The sequence below is a fragment of the Dendropsophus ebraccatus genome, chromosome 2 (assembly GCF_027789765.1).
Source record: "Dendropsophus ebraccatus isolate aDenEbr1 chromosome 2, aDenEbr1.pat, whole genome shotgun sequence".
In the NCBI taxonomy this organism is placed as follows: domain Eukaryota; kingdom Metazoa; phylum Chordata; class Amphibia; order Anura; family Hylidae; genus Dendropsophus; species Dendropsophus ebraccatus.
Genome location: NC_091455.1, coordinates 8,864,024 through 8,884,520, shown reverse-complemented (window position 1 = coordinate 8,884,520; position 20,497 = coordinate 8,864,024). Strand labels below are relative to the sequence as shown.

The 20,497-nt window shown below is 48.2% G+C and overlaps 5 non-coding genes across 5 annotated transcripts; all 5 read left to right on the top strand.

The window, feature by feature from the left end:
• The first annotated feature begins 2,977 nt into the window (after window positions 1–2,977).
• TRNASTOP-UCA (transfer RNA opal suppressor (anticodon UCA)) lies at window positions 2,978–3,064 on the top strand. The gene has a single exon. It is a non-coding gene; the product is annotated as a tRNA-Sec (tRNA).
• A 9,576-nt stretch (window positions 3,065–12,640) lies between these two features.
• On the top strand, window positions 12,641–12,727 carry TRNASTOP-UCA (transfer RNA opal suppressor (anticodon UCA)). The gene has a single exon. It is a non-coding gene; the product is annotated as a tRNA-Sec (tRNA).
• A 1,986-nt stretch (window positions 12,728–14,713) lies between these two features.
• On the top strand, window positions 14,714–14,800 carry TRNASTOP-UCA (transfer RNA opal suppressor (anticodon UCA)). Its single transcript has one exon. It is a non-coding gene; the product is annotated as a tRNA-Sec (tRNA).
• Window positions 14,801–16,659: 1,859 nt separating this feature from the next.
• On the top strand, window positions 16,660–16,746 carry TRNASTOP-UCA (transfer RNA opal suppressor (anticodon UCA)). Its single transcript has one exon. It is a non-coding gene; the product is annotated as a tRNA-Sec (tRNA).
• A 2,227-nt stretch (window positions 16,747–18,973) lies between these two features.
• On the top strand, window positions 18,974–19,060 carry TRNASTOP-UCA (transfer RNA opal suppressor (anticodon UCA)). Its single transcript has one exon. It is a non-coding gene; the product is annotated as a tRNA-Sec (tRNA).
• The last annotated feature ends 1,437 nt before the right edge of the window (window positions 19,061–20,497 follow it).

The following is a 20,497-nucleotide window of genomic DNA, read 5'->3' as shown; positions in this document are numbered from 1 at the left end:
TTATATCACTGCTGCTGCATTGTGGGTAAACAGCGTCAAGAGCAGAAAATCTCCAGTTGTGTGAGCGTCGGGTGAGACGGCGAGGATCGGCCCCTCCGATTGTATATCACTCCGGCCTCCTGGATTTAAGTAATAGGTGAAGCCAGATAAGGCCAGAGGCAGAATGGATAATCTCTATTACCCGCACCAGTGATGGCGGCCGCGTTATAAATGATGCAATACTAAAAACGTCTGCCGCCCTAATGCCGCCCATTGCTCAGGGAGGTGAATCTGTAATCGCAGGCGGCGCGGTGCTCGGCCTCTCATGATCAGCCGCCCGCGCTGCGCCTTCTTTAAACAACCGCCATCACTTCCCCTGACACCGTCCGCACCTTATTCCTGCTGTTGGTATTATTTGCTGCTGGGGGGGTAGATGTGACAGATGGAAGAACACTGCATACAGACACACCACTCATCCCTGACCCATGGATAACTATATACACACATATATATGTAGTATATAAGATATGGAGTACAACTCATCCTGCTCCATGTCTGCATAGCATATACACACACACACACACACACACACACACATATATATATATATACAACCGCACACACATACATATATATACAACCGCACATACACATATATATGTAGTATATACAGTATACAGTACAACTTATCCTGCTCCGTGTCTGCATATGTGGTGTCCCACTAGAGGTGTTACTATTGCATACACCCTTCGCAAAAGTCTGTACTTTTTGTGGTCTTATTATGGTGAAAGTAGTATTAAGAGTTGACCACTAGATGTCGCTGTATTATGTATTAGTGTATGAAAGCTGCACAGCTGAAGGATCACAAAGGGTTATTGTGTTTGTGTGTTACCAGAATCTGTTGACCAGTAAGACTTCTGCTTTCTTCTTGCCTATCACCTCTCCTCTCTGTTCTTCTATTGCACTCTTTTCATCCAATCACAGCGCACCCTACACGCTGTAGAAGAAGTAAGTCCCTTGGGTGGGGGAGGAGCAAGAGCTTTCCTTTTGGGACGGTGTGGAGGAAGTATGCAAGCTAGAAAGCTCTCCACAGTGGCTTTGTCCGGGCCCTGGCCCTCTGCCAGGTCCCCGAAATTCAGTCTTATCCAGTGCCCCGCATGGGTAGGACACAAGACAGCACACTGTTACCACTTCTCTGACAAGTACCTACACTAAGCACTATGCAGTGTTAACCCTCTCAGGAAAGAACCAGCCAACAGATAACCTCAACCCATGCCGTGGACAAGGAGAAGTCACAGTGCAGGACAGTATCCACTATAGAGCCAAAGAGCCAGTAACTGATCCGGGTGGAGCATAGTTGCAGTAAGCCTATGAACTTCATCTTGCAGCGCGAGTGTCAGCAGGGAACCCTCAGCATTCTGCTCAGCCCAGGTAACAAGGTCTGGGGTCTGTGTCACCCATTAGTACAGTTCAGCCAACGCTAGTGGGCATAAGGTGGTGTGAAGACTTAAACAGAGGTCAATACACAGGCACAGGTGTTCTTCTTCTTCTTCTACAAGTATTCTATTATATCCTCCAACATCCCGGCAGAGCACATTACTACATGGGATGAGACTCTCACGGCATCCTCCTTTCTGCTCCTCTACCTCATCACAACTCTACCGACGCGACTATATCCTACTCAGCACTTCTCCTACAGATCTGGTCGTCTTATGTTCAAGTCTTTATTGGAACTTTGTCCAGTGTATCTCAGAGATCTTCTGTATCACCTGCTGCACATTTACAAGTAGTAACCAACTCAACATTATCTCAGAGTCTGTGATCATTCATCACCAGCTGCACAACATATACACCGCAACCTCGGGACATCTCCCCTCTCTGTGGGTGGGGGGTCCTACTATCCGGGAGGGTCATTACACTGCTCGGGCCATCTGTGACTATATCATCCCAAGGGACCCAGTAGCAGCCCGGACCACAGGACACCGACCACAGGGGAAAAGGGTACAACCGGCCTTACACCCCCAAGCAGGCGTGCCATCACCCCTGTGTGCCCACCTGGCACCGGCGTCACGTGACAAACCCCTAAGGTCCGGCTGTATCTCGGCCATCCACCACAGGAGTGGCGTCACACTACAACACCTGGCAAGTGACCGGCCGTCCCTCCAATATAACACCTGCGGGGGTACAACACACATAGCTTATACACACACATATACATATATATACAACCGTACATACACATATATATGTAGTATATACAGTATAAAGTACAACTCTTCCCGCTCCGTGTCTGCATAGCATATACACACACATATACATATATATATATAACCAAACACACACATTGTAATAAGATGAATACACAGACAATAACAATGCAGAATCCCCCCGCCCCCCCCATATCATTTACAATACACCATGAGATTAGATACAGCAGCTTTACATGGAGTATCACATATGATAGGATTAGATACACAGCTCAGTAGACTGTATAACATATTATAGGATTAGATACAGCCACTCTGCACGGAGTACCCCATAATATAGCATTAGATACACAGCTGAGTAGACTGTATCACATATGATAGGATTAGATACAGCAGCTCTGCATGGTCACATATGATAGGATTAGATACACAGCTAAGTAGACTGTATCACACATGATCTCAGCTCTCACTGTTTCTGTCTATGACCATTGACCTATAGAAATCACCAACATCACCTGGAACAGGATCAGAGTCCAGAGAAGAAGCACAGTCATCTCCCAAAATGCATTGCTGCAGCTTTCTATGCAAACTCACTCACAGTTTGCACCTTCCGCAACTGCAGAGTGTATATATATGTATATATATACAGTGCAGATAGCGTCTGGGTATATACATGTTCACCTTTACGTTTTTATAATTAACTAAAAAATTTAAAATTATTTCCCTCTCCCTAATGTTGCTTGTTCTTCCATTGTCGGCCATAAATAGCAGCGAGCAGCAGCCCCAGCACTGTCCAGATGAGCCTCAGTGGTCTGGGGTGCAGGCTTCAAACCTGTAGCTGTCTAGGGACAGAGTGGTTCAATTCCACCCTCTGGGCGACAGCTCCTTGGCTGATTCTCTATATTGTTAGAGGAAAATACTAAAGTAAGGGTTAATTTTTATATCCTCCCTGGCTTCATTTCATTAACTCTTTAGGGTAGAAACCCACTTGCCGGATCTGCAGCGAGTCCCCTCGCTGCGTATTTGCAGCGAGTCTCGCTGCGGATCCTGCCCCAATACTTTAAATGGCAGACAAACACGCAACAGGGATGTCCCTGCTGCGAGTTTGTCCGCAGCCCGCCCCGTTAACCCCCCCGGCCGCCGGAGCTGATACTGTACCTGATCCCGGCTCCGGCTTGCTTCGGCGGTTCCCAGTGTCTTCAGCAAGCTGGAGCGGGGACCAGGGGAAGTACTGTATATGCTCCAGCCAGCCCCCCCCCCCCCCCCCGCAGCACCGATTGCTCCCCTGCAACCCGATCTTCCCCCCACCCGGCGATCGGGGCTGCGGGGGGGGGGGGGATCGGGGCTGCGGGGGGGGGGGTTATCGGGTGGTGGGGGGTGGTCGGGCAGCCAGGACGGGCAGGGGGGTTGATCGGGTGGCTGGAGCTGTGGGTAGGTGTTAAAGGGGCTGCGGGCGGGCGGCTGGAGCATATACTTCACCTGGTCCCCGCTCCGGCTTGCTGAAGACACCAGTAACCGCCGAAGCAAGCCGGAGCTGGGATCAGGTAAAGTATCAGCTCCAGCAGCCGGGGGGTTAACGGGGTGGGCTGCGGACAAACTCGCAGCAGGGATGTACATCCCTGCTGCGTGCTTGTCTGCCATTGAAAGTATAGGGACAGGATCCGCAGCGAGTCTCGCTGGCATCGCTGCAAATACGCAGATAGGGGGCTCGCTGCGGATCCGTCAAGTGGGTTTCTACCCTCAAAGTGCTGACAAGGTGCTGTCACTGCTGCCACTGACTCCCTGCCACCCCCATAGTCAGAAGTAGGGATGGTCCAAACCTGCCGAGGTTCCCGAACCCTCGGTAATGATTCCCGCTGTCTGCCCGCTCCGTGGAGTGGGCGGATCCAGCAGGAGGACTGCCTGGAAAACTGGGATACAGCCATAGCCATAGGCTGTATCCCAGTTTTCCAGGCGTTACTCCCGCTGTATCCGCCTGCTGCACGGAGCGGGCAGACAGCGGGAATCTGATGCAGAGCGTTCGGGTTCGTACGAACCCGAACCTCGGCAGGTTTGGACCATCCCTAGTCAGAAGCCATTCCTCATACACCAGAGCTGGACTGTTTACTAGTATTACACACAGGACTTCTGACCAATCACAGCACAGCACTGACTCCTCTCTGCTATGCCATGATATTGTGCTGGTGACTGTGCTCTGTGCTGGGGGATAGCTACTTCTCATTCTCTGCATTTCATTGGGCAGGATCAAAACTGGGCTGTTTGCCAACATGTGTCTGGCCAATCACAGCACAGCACTCACTCCTCTCAGCTATGCCAACACAGTGCTGGAGAAAGTACCTGAGACTGGCAGTATAATGCCATGGGGAGGGAGAAGGGGTTACTGGTGCTCTGGTTTTGCACAATGATGTATAAGCAGAAAGGAAAGAAACAGCAGCACAGCAAGGAAGGGGTTACAAAAAGAGAAAGGAAGTTTAGATACAGCAGCACAGCAAGGAAGGGGTTACACAAAGAGAAGGCAGATTAGAGACTGCAGCACAGCAAGGAAGGGGTTACACAAAGAGAAGGCAGATTAGAGACTGCAGCACAGCAAGGAAGGGGTTAGACAAAGAGAAGGGAGATTAGACACAGCAGCACAGCAAGGAAGGGGTTACCAGCAACTGCAAAATCTGTTGCTGCTAAACAAATAAAAATTATTATTATTCATAAACTGCTTCTACTGAGATGGGAGGGAAGCCTTGAATTACCTCGAACAGATATTCTGAGAACTGGCGCAGTTTGCAGGTGCACAGTCTTTCTTTCCTCTTCTACACATAGCACATGCTAAGCCCCACTCCACTTATTTTGTTCTGTCTTGCTTTGTCTGTTACTAGAGACAGATTTCCCCTAACAGCAAGCAGTGAATAGGATATTGCAAAGAAGGGAGACACCAGTTTGTGGTGGTTTTCTCCCATAGATCTCCATAATGGTTTCCAGTTTGTTTTACAGTTCTCTGCTGCCATCCAGCTAAAACTTACACTAGACAGTCTACTACAGATACACCTGATACAGCATGAGGACTAGAAAATCCACAGCTGCTTTCCTTCAGTAACAGCGCCACTCTTGTCCTCAGGATGTGCGCGGTATTGCACAGTATTGAAAAGGTAAAAGCAGGGGGTGGACTCTCTTTGAGGAAAGGAATAGGAATATGAAATCTCCCATAACTTTCTTTAAATAAAACATAGAGCCACAGAACCAATTTCCTAGCGTCGGTTATGATGAGGACATCGCGGGGAGTCCAAACATGGCCGGTCTACCTGTCCTCATCATGCCATAAGGGGTATCTCACCTTCTGAGTGTCCGAGGCATATGATGTTTGATATGCCAGGAATCAGGATGACGAGATATAAATTATGAACAAGGGCTGGGGCCCGTACCATTGATATGATGCCTGGGAAAGTATCTTTTTTGATATGTCCAAGTGTGTTCCCTTGAGGGCTGAGGGGGGCAGCTGAAGCTCTGCCCAAAGGGGCTGAGTTACAGATGTCAGGTGACGCCCTCAGCCCAACCCTTTCAGGTCTTACATAAAAGTGAGACCTAGGGAACATGTGAGGGTCACAAAGTTGGGGATCCAATCGAATTGGTTTGTGCACCACTTTCTAAGCCCAAATACCCTGGGAAGGAAGAACCTATACGACGCATCCTGTGCTAAGTATTAGAACTTTCTTATTTTATCCTTTTTGTTTTCCTTGTTTGCAGTGTCTGTATGTCTTTTTGTAACCAAGTACTGTCCATTTTAATGCATTAAACCTAAAAGTTTGATGGTTTGTCTTGTAGCCTAAACGAACCTAGTTAGCTCCAGGAAGAGTGCATGTGCGGTGTGAGACCGTATAGTGTATGACCGGGTGGCTTACTCTACCTTGTGGGTGTGTCTGCTTGCGGGTGGAACACTCTTGGGGTTCCCTGTCTCCCCAGTAACGTAATAGATAGGGTGGTGGCAGCAAAGTTGTGTATGTATGTTGTGTTTGGGTGTCTGGCAGCGGCTGGAAGGTTACGTGTATGACGACAGCCGGTGGGTCCCAACATAGCAAAGTTCTGTGTGCGTGTTTCGTGGATGTGTGTCTGGCTGCGGTCAGTGGGTCACGTGTATGACAGCGACTGGTGGGTCCAGATACAGCGAAGTGTCGTGTTTGTGTTGGCCAGCGAGCAGGCAGTGTTCGTGGCCAAGTGGGTGTCTGGTGTCTGGGTGTGCGGAAGGCGGCAGGTGGCGATTTACGCTCGAGTTACGGCCCGGGAGCAGGGCGTAAAGCGTGAGTGCGTGAGGTGAATCGACCTGTAGGGCTAGAGCAACCCAGGGGAGTCCAGAGCCCCAAGTTCCTTTGATTCCCTTGTCTTGTCCTTCTCCCCCCCCTTTTGGTCCTTGTTTTAGATCCTTTCCGCCTGGTGTGGTTAGGACTCCCCTCCCCCTTGTCAGGGCCGGCGCAGGTTGGCGCGTGTGGTCGTGACAAATTGGCCCTTTTCCCTGAGAGTCGCAGTCATATATCGCCCCCCTGGTTCACAACGACGCTTTCTTGACCATTTTTCTACCTGGCTTCCTTACTTTCTATCTTCTGACATTCCCGCCCTCATCATGGGCGATTTTAATATCCCTATTGACAAACCACTTTCCCCATCGGCCTCTCAGTTTCTTTCCCTAACCTGCTCCCTTGGCCTCTCCCAGCATTCTGACTCTCCAACCCACAAGGGTGGGAATACCCTGGACCTTGTCTTCTCCAGACTTTGCCCAGTTTCTCGCCTTAATAACACTCCTACCGGGCTCTCGGACCACAATCTTCTCTCCTTTTCAATCACTAATACTTATTCTCCTCCTGACACCCCAACCTTGGTCATGTACAGAAACTTACGTGCCATCAACACCCAACAACTTACAGACTCTGTACAGTCATCACTGCCTCCTATCTCTTCGCTCTCCTGTCCCAATCTGGCTGCCAAGTGCTATCACGACACCCTCAAAACAACCCTTGACAAAATGGCACCCCTCACACCTCAATCAGCAAAACGCAGATGACCACAACCTTGGCACACACCTTCAACTCGTTTTCTTAGACGGTGTTCTAGGTGTGCTGAACGTTCGTGGAGGAAGTCTAAAACTGATGCAAACCTCCTACATTACAAATTTGTGCTTAGAAGCTACTACTCCGCTCTTCATTCTGCTAAACAATCTTACTTTACCTCTCTCATTTCTTCTCTATCCCATAACCCAAAACGTCTCTTTGATACCCTCAACTCCCTCCTCAAACCCAAAGTTCAGACACCCGTAACTAACCTCTGCGCTGAAGACCTAGCATCCTACTTCAAGGAAAAGATAGATACCATCCGTCAGGAGATCACCTCCCAGTCCCAAAGAAGTGTTGATCCCATTCCCTCTTGTATTTCCTCCTCTTCCCTCTCAGTATTTGAACCTGTAACAGAGGAGGAAGTCTCCAGACTCCTCTCCTCCTCTCGTCCCACCACCTGCCCTAGTGACCCTATTCCCTCACACCTTGTCCAGTCTCTCTCTCCTGCTGTCACTACTTACCTTACTAAAATCTTCAACCTCTCCCTCTCCTCTGGCATCTTCCCCCTCGGCTTTCAAACACTCCATTATCACTCCCTTACTGAAAAAAACCTCCCTAGACCCATCCTGTGCTGCCAACTATCGACCTGTCTCTAATCTTCCTTTTATCTCCAAACTGTTGGAACGTCTGGTCTATTCCCGCCTAACCTGCTACCTCTCTGACAACTCTCTCCTTGACCCCCTTCAGTCTGGTTTCCGTCCTCTCCATTCTACAGAAACTGCCCTGACTAAAGTCTCTAACGATCTTCTCTCCGCCAAATCTAAAGGTGACCACTCTCTGCTCATTCTCCTGGATCTATTTGCAGCTTTTGACACTGTAGACCCCCAGCTCCTCCCCTCCATGCTCCGCTCTATCTGTATGTGACACTGTAGCCCCCCAGCTCCTCCTCTCCATGCTCCGCTCTATCTGTAGTATGTGACACTGTGGACCACCAGCTTCTCCTCTCCATGCTCCGCTCTATCTGTATGTGACACTGTAGCCCCCCAGCTCCTCCCCTCCATGCTCCGCTCTATCTGTATGTGACACTGTAGACCCCCAGCTCCTCCCCTCCATGCTCCGCTCTATCTGTATGTGACACTGTAGACCCCCAGCTCCTCCCCTCCATGCTCCGCTCTATCTGTATGTGACACTGTAGACCACCAGCTCCTCCCCTCCATGCTCCGCTCTATCTGTATGTGACACTGTAGACCACCAGCTCCTCCTCTCCATTGCTCCGCTCTATCTGTATGTGACACTGTAGACCACCAGCTCCTCCTCTCCATTGCTCCGCTCTATCTGTATGTGACACTGTAGACCACCAGCTCCTCCTCTCCATGCTCCACTCTATCTGTATGTGACACTGTAGACCACCAGCTTCTCCTCTCCATGCTCAGCTCTATCTGTAGTATGTGACACTGTAGCCCCCCAGCTCCTCCTCTCCATGCTCCGCTCTATCTGTATGTGACACTGTAGCCCCCCAGCTCCTCCCCTCCATGCTCCGCTCTATCTGTATGTGACACTGTAGCCCCCCAGCTCCTCCTCTCCATGCTCCGCTCTATCTGTAGTATGTGACACTGTAGCCCCCCAGCTCCTCCTCTCCACGCTCCGCTCTATCTGTAGTATGTGACACTGTAGCCCCCCAGCTCCTCCTCTCCATGCTCCACTCTATCGGCCTCAAGGACTCTGCTCTTTCCTGGTTCTCCCCCTATCTCTCTGACCGCTCCTTTAGTGTATCACTTTCTGGCTCCACATCATCTTCTCTCCCCCTTACAGTTGGGGTTCCTCAGGGATCAGTCCTGGGCCCTCTCCTTTTCTCACTTTACACTTTACCCATCGGACAAATCATCAGCAAGTTTGGTTTTCAGCACCATCTCTATGCCGATGATACCCAGCTGTATACCTCCTCCCGTGATATCACCCCAGCTATATACCATCTCTATGCTGATGATACCCAGCTGTATACCTCCTCCCGTGATATCACCCCAGCTATATACCATCTCTATGCTGATGCTACCCAGCTGTATACCTCCTCCCGTGATATCACCCCAGCTATATACCATCTCTATGCTGATGATACCCAGCTGTATACCTCCTCCCGTGATATCACCCCAGCTATATACCATCTCTATGCTGATGATACCCAGCTGTATACCTCCTCCCGTGATATCACCCAGCTATATACCATCTCTATGCTGATGATACCCAGCTGTATACCTCCTCCCGTGATATCACCCCTGCTCTTCTACAGAACACCAGTAACTGTCTGTCTGCCGTCTCTAACGCTATGTCCTCCCTATTCCTAAAACTAAACCTTTCTAAGGCTGAGCTTCTTGTCTTCCCTCCCTCTGCTAACCACCCCCCACCTGACATCTCCATCTCTGTCTGTGGTGCGACCATAGCCCCTACACAACAAGCCCGCTGCCTTGGGGTTATGTTTGACTCAGATCTTTCCTTCACTCCTCACATTAAATCTCTTTCACGTTCCTGTAATCTGCATCTAAAAAACATCTCTAAAATCCGTCCCTTCCTTCCTGTCGAATCTGCTAAAACTCTCATTGTCGCTCTGATTCCTTCCCGTCTTGACTACTGCAATTCCTTACTAATCGGCCTTCCTTCCTCTAAACTCTCCTCTCTCCAGTCCATTCTCAATACAGCCGCCAGGCTCATCCCCATGTCCAGCCGTTATACTGATGCCTCCCCCCTGTGCCAGTCACTACACTGGCTCCCTGTTAAACACAGGATACAATATAAAGTCCTCCTGCTCACCCACAAGGCTCTCCACAGTGCTGCACCTCCATACATCTCCTCCCTTATCTCTGTCTACCGCCCTACCCGTGCCCTACGCTCCTCTAATGACTTACGATTAACATCCACCTTGATCCGCACCTCTCACTCCCGTCTCCAGGACTTCACCCGAGCTGCACCAGTTCTATGGAATACATTACCCAAGACTGTCAGGCACCTCCAATACACAAAGCTTCAAACGTGCCCTCAAAACACATCTGTTCAAACAGGCTTACCAGGTTCCCTAATTTTGACTCAACCCTCAACCCCCCCTTCACACACACACACACACACCTCCACCACGCACACACACACACACACACACCTCCACCACGCACACAGACACATACATACACGCACACACACACACACAGACACATATATACACGCACACACACACACAGACACATACATACACGCACACACACACACAGACACATATATACACCCACACACACACACACACACACACACACAAACCCACACACACACACACACACACACAGACACCTCCACCACGCACACACACACACAGACACATACATACACGCACACACACACACACACACACACACACACACAGACACACACACACGCATACACACCAAGCATTTAAGCACTTAGACCTGTGCATGCAGGCATTGGCTGGTGACAGGTTCACCCCCCCTTACCCGCACTGCCTTATTTATATAGATAGCCGACCATAAGAACAACGATGCACTTTGCCCCTCTGCCATTTTGTCTCGCACCCCCTCCTGATAGTATGTAAGCTCATGCATGCGAGCAGGGACCTCACTCCTCATGTATGGATAATTATATGTATCTCTGTAATGTCGATTTTTTTGTCTATGTATGTACCGTATTTTTCGCTTTATAGGACGCGCCTTTTGATAAGACGCACCCCTGATTTTAGGGGGGAAAAATAGAAAAAAAAATATTTTGCTCATTGTCACAGTTTGGAGATAGCAGCAGTGTGATTGGTGCCAATCCCCCCATATAGTGCCTCACATAGTAGCCAATGCCCCCATATAGTGCCCCACATAGTAGCCAATGCCCCCATATAGTGCCCACATAGTAGCCAATGCCCTCATATAGTAGCCAATGCCCCACATAGTAGCCAATGCCCCCATACAGTGCCCCCATTGTAGCCAGTGCCCCCCATAGTAGCCAATGCCCCCATACAGTGCCCCCATTGTAGCCAGTGCCCCCCATAGTAGCCAATGCCCCCATACAGTAGCCAATGCCCCCATACAGTGCCCCCATAATAGCCAATGCCCCCATACAGTGCCCCCATAGTAGCCAATGCCCCCATACAGTGCCCCCATTGTAGCCAGTGCCCCCCATAGTAGCAAATGCCCCCATACAGTGCCCCCATAGTAGCCAATGCCCCCATACAGTGCCCCCATAGTAGCCAATGCCGCCATACAGTAGCCAATGCCCCCTGCGACCAGAAAAACAACAAACAGGTTACTCACCTGTCCGCCGACACCAGCAGCTCCTCTCCCGACACTCGGGTCTCCCGTCATCCTCCGGCACAGGCAGCGGGGGACAGAGAGACTGCCTGTGCCAGAAGTGTCCTGCAGCCGCTGCAGAACACTTCCGGGACACAGGCAGCGTCTCTGTACCCCGCTGCCTGTGCCGGAGGATGACGGGAGACCCGAGTGTCGGGAGAGGAGCTGCTGGTGCTGGCGGACAGGTGAGTAGGACAGCGATCTCCTCCGCCCGCCCCCTCCATCGCCGCTTAGCCGATCAGGAGCCCAGGAAAGTGCTGCTCATTGCACTTTCCCGGGCTTCTGATCGGCTCAGCTGAGCGGCGATAGAAGGGGCGGGCTGGGCGGGCGGAGAGGATCACTCAGGGCCGCTCACTATGCATATGCATAGTGAGCGGCAATACAGGGGGCGGGCGGGACGGCTTCCTTGCGGTGCTCAGCCGCTTTATAGGACGCACTTGGTTTTTCCTCCCACTTTGGGAGGAAAAAAAGTGCGTCTTATAAAGCGAAAAATACGGTACCTCCAGAATTGTAAAGTGCTGCGGAATCTGTTGGCGCTATGTAAATAAAAATTATTATTATTATTATTATTATTATTATTGCAGCCCAGTTCCATTGAAGTGATTGGAGCCGAATTGTAACACCGCAGCCGGCCTGAGGACAAGGATGTTGGGATTTGGAAAAAGCATTTGCACCGTGGAAGAATAAATCTGGAGAATTGTCTCAGTAGAGTGGAGATACATATAGTATATACTCTGTATACACTTCGAGTGGTTTAGCTAAAAAATCACAAAGGTCTCATCTGTATCCGGATCTGGGAGCAGGGTTAAAGGTCAAATTACATAACAAGAAAGATAAGAAGCCTGAACACCCAGTCATCTCCCACAATGCATTGCTGCAGTCCTCTATGCAAATACTCCCCCAGGTTCCCTCGTTCCCTCTGCAGCAACACCCGGCAGTGACTGCAGACGCATAATAACGCTGCATATCTGCTGATAGGACTTATACTGATCTCTCATCTTCCTAAGAAGTAATATTTCCCTCTCCCTAATGTTGCTTGTTCTTCCATTGTCGGCCATAAATAGCAGCGAGCAGCAGCCCCATCACTGCCCGGATGAGCCTCAGTGGTCTGGGGTGCAGGCTTCAAACCTGGAGCTGTCTAGGGACAGAGTGGTTCAATTCCACCCTCTGGGCGACAGCTTGTTGCTAGTTAAAGGGGAACTCCTAAGATAATTTTGTCTTTTAAATTCCCTCTTTTCAGAAAGTTATACAGATTTGTAATGTACTTCTCCAAATCTCCAGTCTTCCAGTACTTATCAGCTGCTGTATGTCCTGCAGGAAGTAGTGTATTCTCTCCAGCCTTCCAGTACTTATCATCTGCTGTATGTCCTGCAGGAAGTGGTGTATTCTCTCCAGTCTGACACAATGCTCTCTGCTGCCACCTCATGTCAGGAACTGTCCAGAGCAGCAGCTAATCCCTATAGAAAACCTCTCCTGTTCTGGACAGTTCCTGACATGAGGTGGCAGCAGAGAGCACCGTGTCAGACTGGAGAGAATACACCACTTTTTGCAGGACATACAGCAGCTGATAAGTACTGGAAGACTGGAGATGTTTTTAATAGAGGTAAATTAGAGCTGAATAGTTATGCCACACGCTGCCTGAGGGGTGGTGCTGTTTGTGCAAGAAAGGAATCATGCTTTTTTTTTTAGTTCTAGAGAATCCCTTTAAGAAGTTACAGGCAGCGAATGGAGCCGACTTTCATTTGCAAAAACTTCTACAGCAAACCTGTCACGTGTGAACACCTCCTTATTGGCGATGGTAAAATTAGGGAGATGTAATCTGTCAATTGTAACTCATTCCCTGGAAGTAAGGATCAGTTTTCATATTGGAATCTTATTACATGAAATCCATTCATTCCGGCTCCTCCAGACAGAGAGTGTAATTCTGATACTTTTCACTCATTTACATATAAATCTGCTGCAAGGTATCATGGGAGATGACTGCTCCGCACCTTCTCACTCATTTACCAAATCTTCATCACACTCGGATGCATTGTATAGAGTGAGGGTTTGTCACTCGTGCTCCTCACATTCATGTGACACTACAACCACCAGTATGCTCTGAGAGTGGAATGCTGGGAGTTGTAGTTTTGCAAAAGGTAAAGCCCACACATAGATCTATATACTTTGAGCAGAATTGCAGCGAGTCTTCTGACTTCTAAACATCTGCTATACCTAACACGGCACAAAGACGTCGGCCCGGAAGGTCGTTGTTCAACAAAAGTTTATTTTCTTTCAAATCAACTGGTGCCAGAAAGTGCCAAAGATTTGTAATTTACTTCTATATTAAAAATCTCCAGTCTTCCAGTACTTATCAGCTGCTGCATGTCTTGCAGGAAGTGGTGTACTCTCTCCAGTCTGACACAGTGCTCTCTGCTGCCACCTCTGTCCATGTCAGGAACTGTCCAGAGCAGCAGCAAATCTCCATAGAAAACCTCTCCTGCTCTGAACAGTTCCTGACATGGACAGAGGTGGCAGCAGAGAGCAGTGTGTAAGACTGGAGAGAATACACCACTTCCTGCAGGACATACAGCAGCTGATAAGTAATGGAAGACTGGAGATTTTTACAAACAAATAAATTACAAATCTATATAACTTTCTGACACCTGTTGATTTGAAAAAAAAAAAAGTTTGTTGGAGTACCCCTTTAACTCATGGAGAGGCAGTTACCATACAGTAGTAATCCCCAACCTTAGGAACTCCAGCAGAACTACAATTCATGTCATCTGCCTCCGGATTTCAGTATCAAGGATCAATCTATAAGACAGGGATGGGGAACCTGCGGCCCTCCAGCTGTTGGTGGGAATTGTAATTTGGCAGAAGCTGGAGAGCCAAGATTCCCCATCTTTGCTATAAGATGTAAGATAAGAAGCAGGGTCATCTCCCACAATGCATTGCTGCAGATATCTACGCAAGCTGCAATGTAAAGTGTCTCCTAGAAACATGTACAGCAATGACAGGAGAGTGTATATACAGGGCTGATAGAGTCCCCTATCACTTACATTGATTATTGATATTATATATATATATATATATATATATATATATATAACCCTCTCCCTAATGTTGCTTGTTCTTCCATTGTCGGCCATAAATAGCAGCGAGCAGCAGCCCCAGCACTGTCCAGATGAGCCTCAGTGGTCTGGGGTGCAGGCTTCAAACCTGTAGCTGTCTAGGGACAGAGTGGTTCAATTCCACCCTCTGGGCGACATCTACCCCCAACCCAACCAGGTGAGGGGCATCTGCAGCAATGGTGTATCCTCCTGACCTGCTGTTTTATACAAGCTGTCCTGCTCTCGGCTGACTGACCCTAATGGCCACTGATCATGAGATGAGTGCGGGTCTTGTGTCCTAAATGGGTCTATCAATGTCTCCTTTAAGGAATTTCCCCTTTAAATGGATTTTCCAAATTAAAAAAAAATAAATAAAATGTCCTGCTTCCTTCCAGTTACAGCACCACCCTTGTCCTGAGGCTGTGTGTGGTATTGCAGCTGATTTCCATTAAAATGTATGAAGCTCAGTTGTAATACCGCACACAGCCTGAGGACAGGTGGGGTCATAGTGTTAGAAGGAATCTAGGATAACTTCTTTAGATGTGTATTCTGGTGCGGCAAATAATTTAGAAGATGCAGAAGGAGCTTCACACTCAGCCAGTCACTGGTGGAGACTTTGTTGTGGCCAATGATGGGCTGAGGTTCTGCTTCTATATCTCATCTCAGGAGCAGACAAGTCCTGGTGGGGCGTACAGGAAGTAGAGAGCCTGATCTGTGTACTGTACCTGCAGGCTCCACCAGTCTGATTGTTGAAGAAGATCCACACTGTCTCTTAAAGGTAAATCAAGGCTTCCTTCTCATCCCTCTCCAGCTATAAAGCTCAGGGCAGCTGTCTCTGGTGTGAATACCGGTGTGTCTACTGCGGTATATCTACAGGGCTGCTGTGTGATCCCCTTCCCCCTCCCTTTAGCTTGGCATCAGTGGTTCAGTACATAGTATAACCCCTTCATTGCCGTACTGCTGCTCCTTTCATTTCTGCTCATGTAGCACTGTACAAACCCAGTGCATCAGTCACCCCTTCTTCCACCTTATGTAAATCATCCCCCAGCACAGTGCCAGTGTGTTCATTATCCAGCACTATGTGGTGACATAGCAGAGAGGAGTGCGCGACCAGTTGGCCAGAAAAGTAACTGAAAGGAAGTCCAGGTGTAAGTACTGCCCGCGACCAGACCAGCAAAAAATCATTCACTGGATCCCATCACCTACTTACCTGGGGTGGTGAGATCTCGGACATCCTCCCACCTCACTGCTCCCAGTCCATGTCACTCCGGAGGAGGCAGCCGGCAATCTAATGATGGAGTCAGCCACAGCGCTGTGTACGACAGAGGACAATGTCAGCCCAGGTCTAGAATTTATTTTAAGATATCTGCACATCTGTCCATCAGAGATTGCAATTGAATGCAAGCGCTAAGGGGTTAAACAGCTGGGATCAGAGTCCAGCTTCCAGCCAATCCAGCAGGACGTCAGTTGGGATCTAGTATACAGTGATGATGCATTTACAGTGCTATGGGCTGACTACATGGATGGGGTGTTAAGGGGTTAAATGAGAATTCTACCAAACATTAACAAACACCCCCCGGACCAGTGATTCCCAACCTGTGCCTTTATAACTGTTACAGAACTACAACTCCCAGAATGCCCTGATGGTCAAAAGCGGACCATTGCCCTGGAGAAGTCATATACACGTCCTCTGCATCCGGAAGTCAGTGCAAGATGAATAAGATGTTAGATAAGAAGCAGAGTCATCTCCCATAATGCATTGCTTAAGTCTATGCAAATTGTAACGCAAACACTCTTCCATCTATAACAATACTCAGCACAGACGGCAGATGTGTATATATATATATATGTATGTGTATATATATATATATATATATATATATATATGTTACTTGTGCTAATCTCTGATCTTCCTAATAAGTAATAAAAATAAATAAAATTATTTCCCTCTCCCTAATGTTGCTTGTTCTTCCATTGTCGGCCATAAATAGCAGCGAGCAGCAGCCCCAGCACTGCCCAGATGAGCCTCAATGGTCTGAGGTGCAGGCTTCAAACCTGTAGCTGTCTAGGGACAGAGTGGTTCAATTCCACCCTCTGGGCGAGTGTCTCACCTTCTATATGATAATCAGGATTACATTAAAGTTTACCAAACTTTTAAAGGAATGATCCAGACTTAAAGAACATGGCCTCCTCCTACTAGACACAGCTCCTTTCCTGTCCTCAGGTCTGGTGTGGTATTGCAGCTCAGTTACATTAAAGTTAATGGAGGCGAATTACAATACCGCACACAACCTGAGGACAGAGGTGGCGCTGTTTTCTCCAGCCCATGGATGTAAGAAAGGATTTCCTTATTCACTGTCCGCCTGCAGAGCTTTTTATCATATTGTGAATAATCTGTTTACAAATCTGGACAATCCCTTTAAAGGATCTGCTCTGGGTGGTGTATAACACATCTGCACTGGCCGGGTTGTATTTCACACTGCACATCTGATTTTTTTCTTGTTTTCTCTGTGTGTTCCCTTTTCGGCTTCCCCTGGGGGTCTGGGGGAGTCATGTGTGCCATGCAGGTTCCTTGCCTCCTTGCACCCCCAGTCTCCTTTGGGTGATACCACCTTCTGATTGGGGATGGGGGTGAATACTTGGGTTGAGGCCCAGGTGGGATCAGTGAGCACTTCTGGTTCTTTCTTGGCTCCAGCTGAGAAATGACATTTACTGGTGCTTTTTGGCCCGGAGAGGAATTGCTGTGTTGGGGTGCCGTCTCTTTTAAGGGTGGGCTTGTTATAAACTACATCCTCGTGCATTTTTTTGTGTGGCATGTTATATTTTTTTAGCGCACTCGGGGGAAAGAGCATACACTTTGACTCTCAATAAAAAAATAAATGTAAAAATATCTGGTAGGTAAAAAATCCATAGAACTCCTCTGTACATCCCCTCCATGGACCCCCTCCATAGATCCCATCGGTAGACCCCTCCATAGTTCTCCTCCATAGACCCTATTCCATAGAACCCCTCCATAGTTCTCCTCCATAGACCCCTCCATAGTTTTCCACCATAGACCCCCTCCATAGTTCCCCTCCATAGTTCTCTTCCATAGACCCCCTCCATAGTTCTCCACCATAGACCCCCTCCATAGTTCCCCTCCATATATCTCCTCCATAGACCCTTTCCATAGAACCCCTCCATAGTACCCCCCCATAGTCCTCCATAGTTCCTCTTCATAGTTCTCCTCCATAGACCCCCTCCATAGTTCCCCTCCATATATCTCCTCCATAGACCCTTTCCATAGAACCCCTCCATAGTTCCCCCCATAGTCCTCCATAGTTCCTCTTCATAGTTCTCCTCCATAGACCCCCTTCATAGTTCTCCTCCATAGACCCCCTGCATAGTTCTCCTCCATTGACCCCCTCCATAGTTCCCCTCCATAGTCCCTTAAAGTACTGCCTGCGATCAGACCAGCAAAAAAAAAAAATCCTCATTCACTGGATCCCATCACCTACTTACCTGGGGTGGTGAGATCTCGGACATCCTCCCACCTCACTGCTCCCAGTCCATGTCACTCCGGAGGAGGCAGCCGGCAATCTAATGATGGAGTCAGCCACAGCGCTGTGTACGACAGAGGACAATGTCAGCCCAGATCTAGAATTTACAAATGTTTGATATTTATTTATTGATAGATATCTGCACATCTGTCCATCAGAGATTGCAATTGAATGCAAGCGCTAAGGGGTTAAACAGCTTCCGGCCAATCCAGCAGGACGTCAACTGGGATCTAGTATACAGTGATGATGCATTTACAGTGCTATGGGCTGACTACATGGATGGGGTGTTAAGGGGTTAAATGAAAATTCTACCAAACATTAACAAACACCCCCCGGACCAGTGATTCCCAACCTGTGCCTTTATAACTGTTACAGAACTACAACTCCCAGAATGCCCTGATGGTCAAAAGCTGACCATTGCCCTGGAGAAGTTATATACACGTCCTCTGTATCCGGAAGTCAGTGCAAGATGAATAAGATGTTAGATAAGAAGCAGAGTCATCTCCCATAATGCATTGCTTAAGTCTATGCAAATTGTAACGCAAACACTCTTCCATCTATAACAATACTCAGCACAGACGGCAGATGTGTATATATATATATATGTATGTGTATATATATATATATATATATATATATATATATATATATATATATATATATGTTACTTGTGTTAATCTCTGATCTTCCTAATAAGTAATAAAAATAAAAAAATTATTTCCCTCTCCCTAATGTTGCTTGTTATTCCATTGTCGGCCATAAATAGCAGCGAGCAGCAGCCCCAGCACTGCCCAGATGAGCCTCAGTGGTCTGGGGTGCAGGCTTCAAACCTGTAGCTGTCTAGGGACAGAGTGGTTCAATTCCACCCTCTGGGCGAGTGTCTCACCTTCTATATGATAATCAGGATTACATAAAAGTTTACCAAACTTTTAAAGGAATGATCCAGACTTAAAGAACATGGCCTCCTCCTACTAGACACAGCTCCTTTCCTGTCCTCAGGTCTGGTGTGGTATTGCAGCTCAGTTACATTAAAGTTAATGGAGGCAAATTACAATACCGCACACAACCTGAGGACAGAGGTGGCGCTGTTTTCTCCAGCCCATGGATGTAAGAAAGGATTTCCTTATTCACTGTCAGCCTGCAGAGCTTTTTATCATATTGTGAATAATCTGTTTACAAATCTGGACAATCCCTTTAAAGGATCTGCTCTGGGTGGTGTATAACACATCTGCACTGGCCGGGTTGTATTTCACACTGCACATCTGATTTTTTTCTTGTTTTCTCTGTGTGTTCCCTTTTCGGCTTCCCCTGGGGGTCTGGGGGAGTCATGTGTCCCTCTTGGCTCCAGCTGAGAAATGACATTTACTGGTGCTTTTTGGCCCGGAGAGGAATTGCTGTGTTGGGGTCCCATCTCTTTTAAGAGTGGGCTTGTTATAAACTACACCCTCGTGCACTTTTTTGTGTGGCATGTTATATTTTTTTAGCGCACTCGAGTGAAAAAGCACGCACTTTGACTCTCAATAAAAAAATAAATGTAAAAATATCTGGTAGGTAAAAAAAATCCATAGAACTCCTCTGTAGACCCCGTCCGTAGATCCCGCCATAGTTTACCTCCATAGTTTACCTCCATAGTTCTCCTCCATAGACCCCCTCCATAGTTCTCCTTCATAAACCCCTTCCATAGAACCCCTCCATAGACCCCTTTTATAGTTCCCCTCCATAGTTCCCCCATACTCCTCCATAGTTCCTATTCATAGTTCTCCTCCATTGATCCCCTCCATAGTTCCCCTCCATAGTTCCCCTCCATAGAACCCCTCCATAGTTCCCCTTCATAGTTCTCCTCCATAGTTCCCCTTCATAGTTCTCCTCCATAGTTCCCCTCCATAGTTCTCCTCTATAGACCCCCTCCATAGTTCCCTTTCATAGTTCTCTTCCATAGTTCTCCTCCATAATTCCCCTCCATAGTTCTCCTCCCTAGTTCCCCTTCATAGTTCTCCTCCATAGTTCTCCTCCATAATTCTCCTCCATAGTTCTCCTCCATAGTTCCCCTCCATAGTCCCCTTCCATAGTTCCCCTCCATAATTCTCCTCCATAGTTCCCCTCCATAGTTCCCCTCCATAGATCCCCTTCATAGTTCCCCTCCATAGTTCCCCTCCATAGTTCCCCTCCATAGTTCCCCTCCATAATTCTCCTCCATAGTTCTCCTCCATAGTTCCCCTCCATAGTCCCCTTCCATAGTTCCCCTCCATAATTCTCCTCCATAGTTCTCCTCCCTAGTTCCCCTCCATAGATCCCCTTCATAGTTCTCCTCCC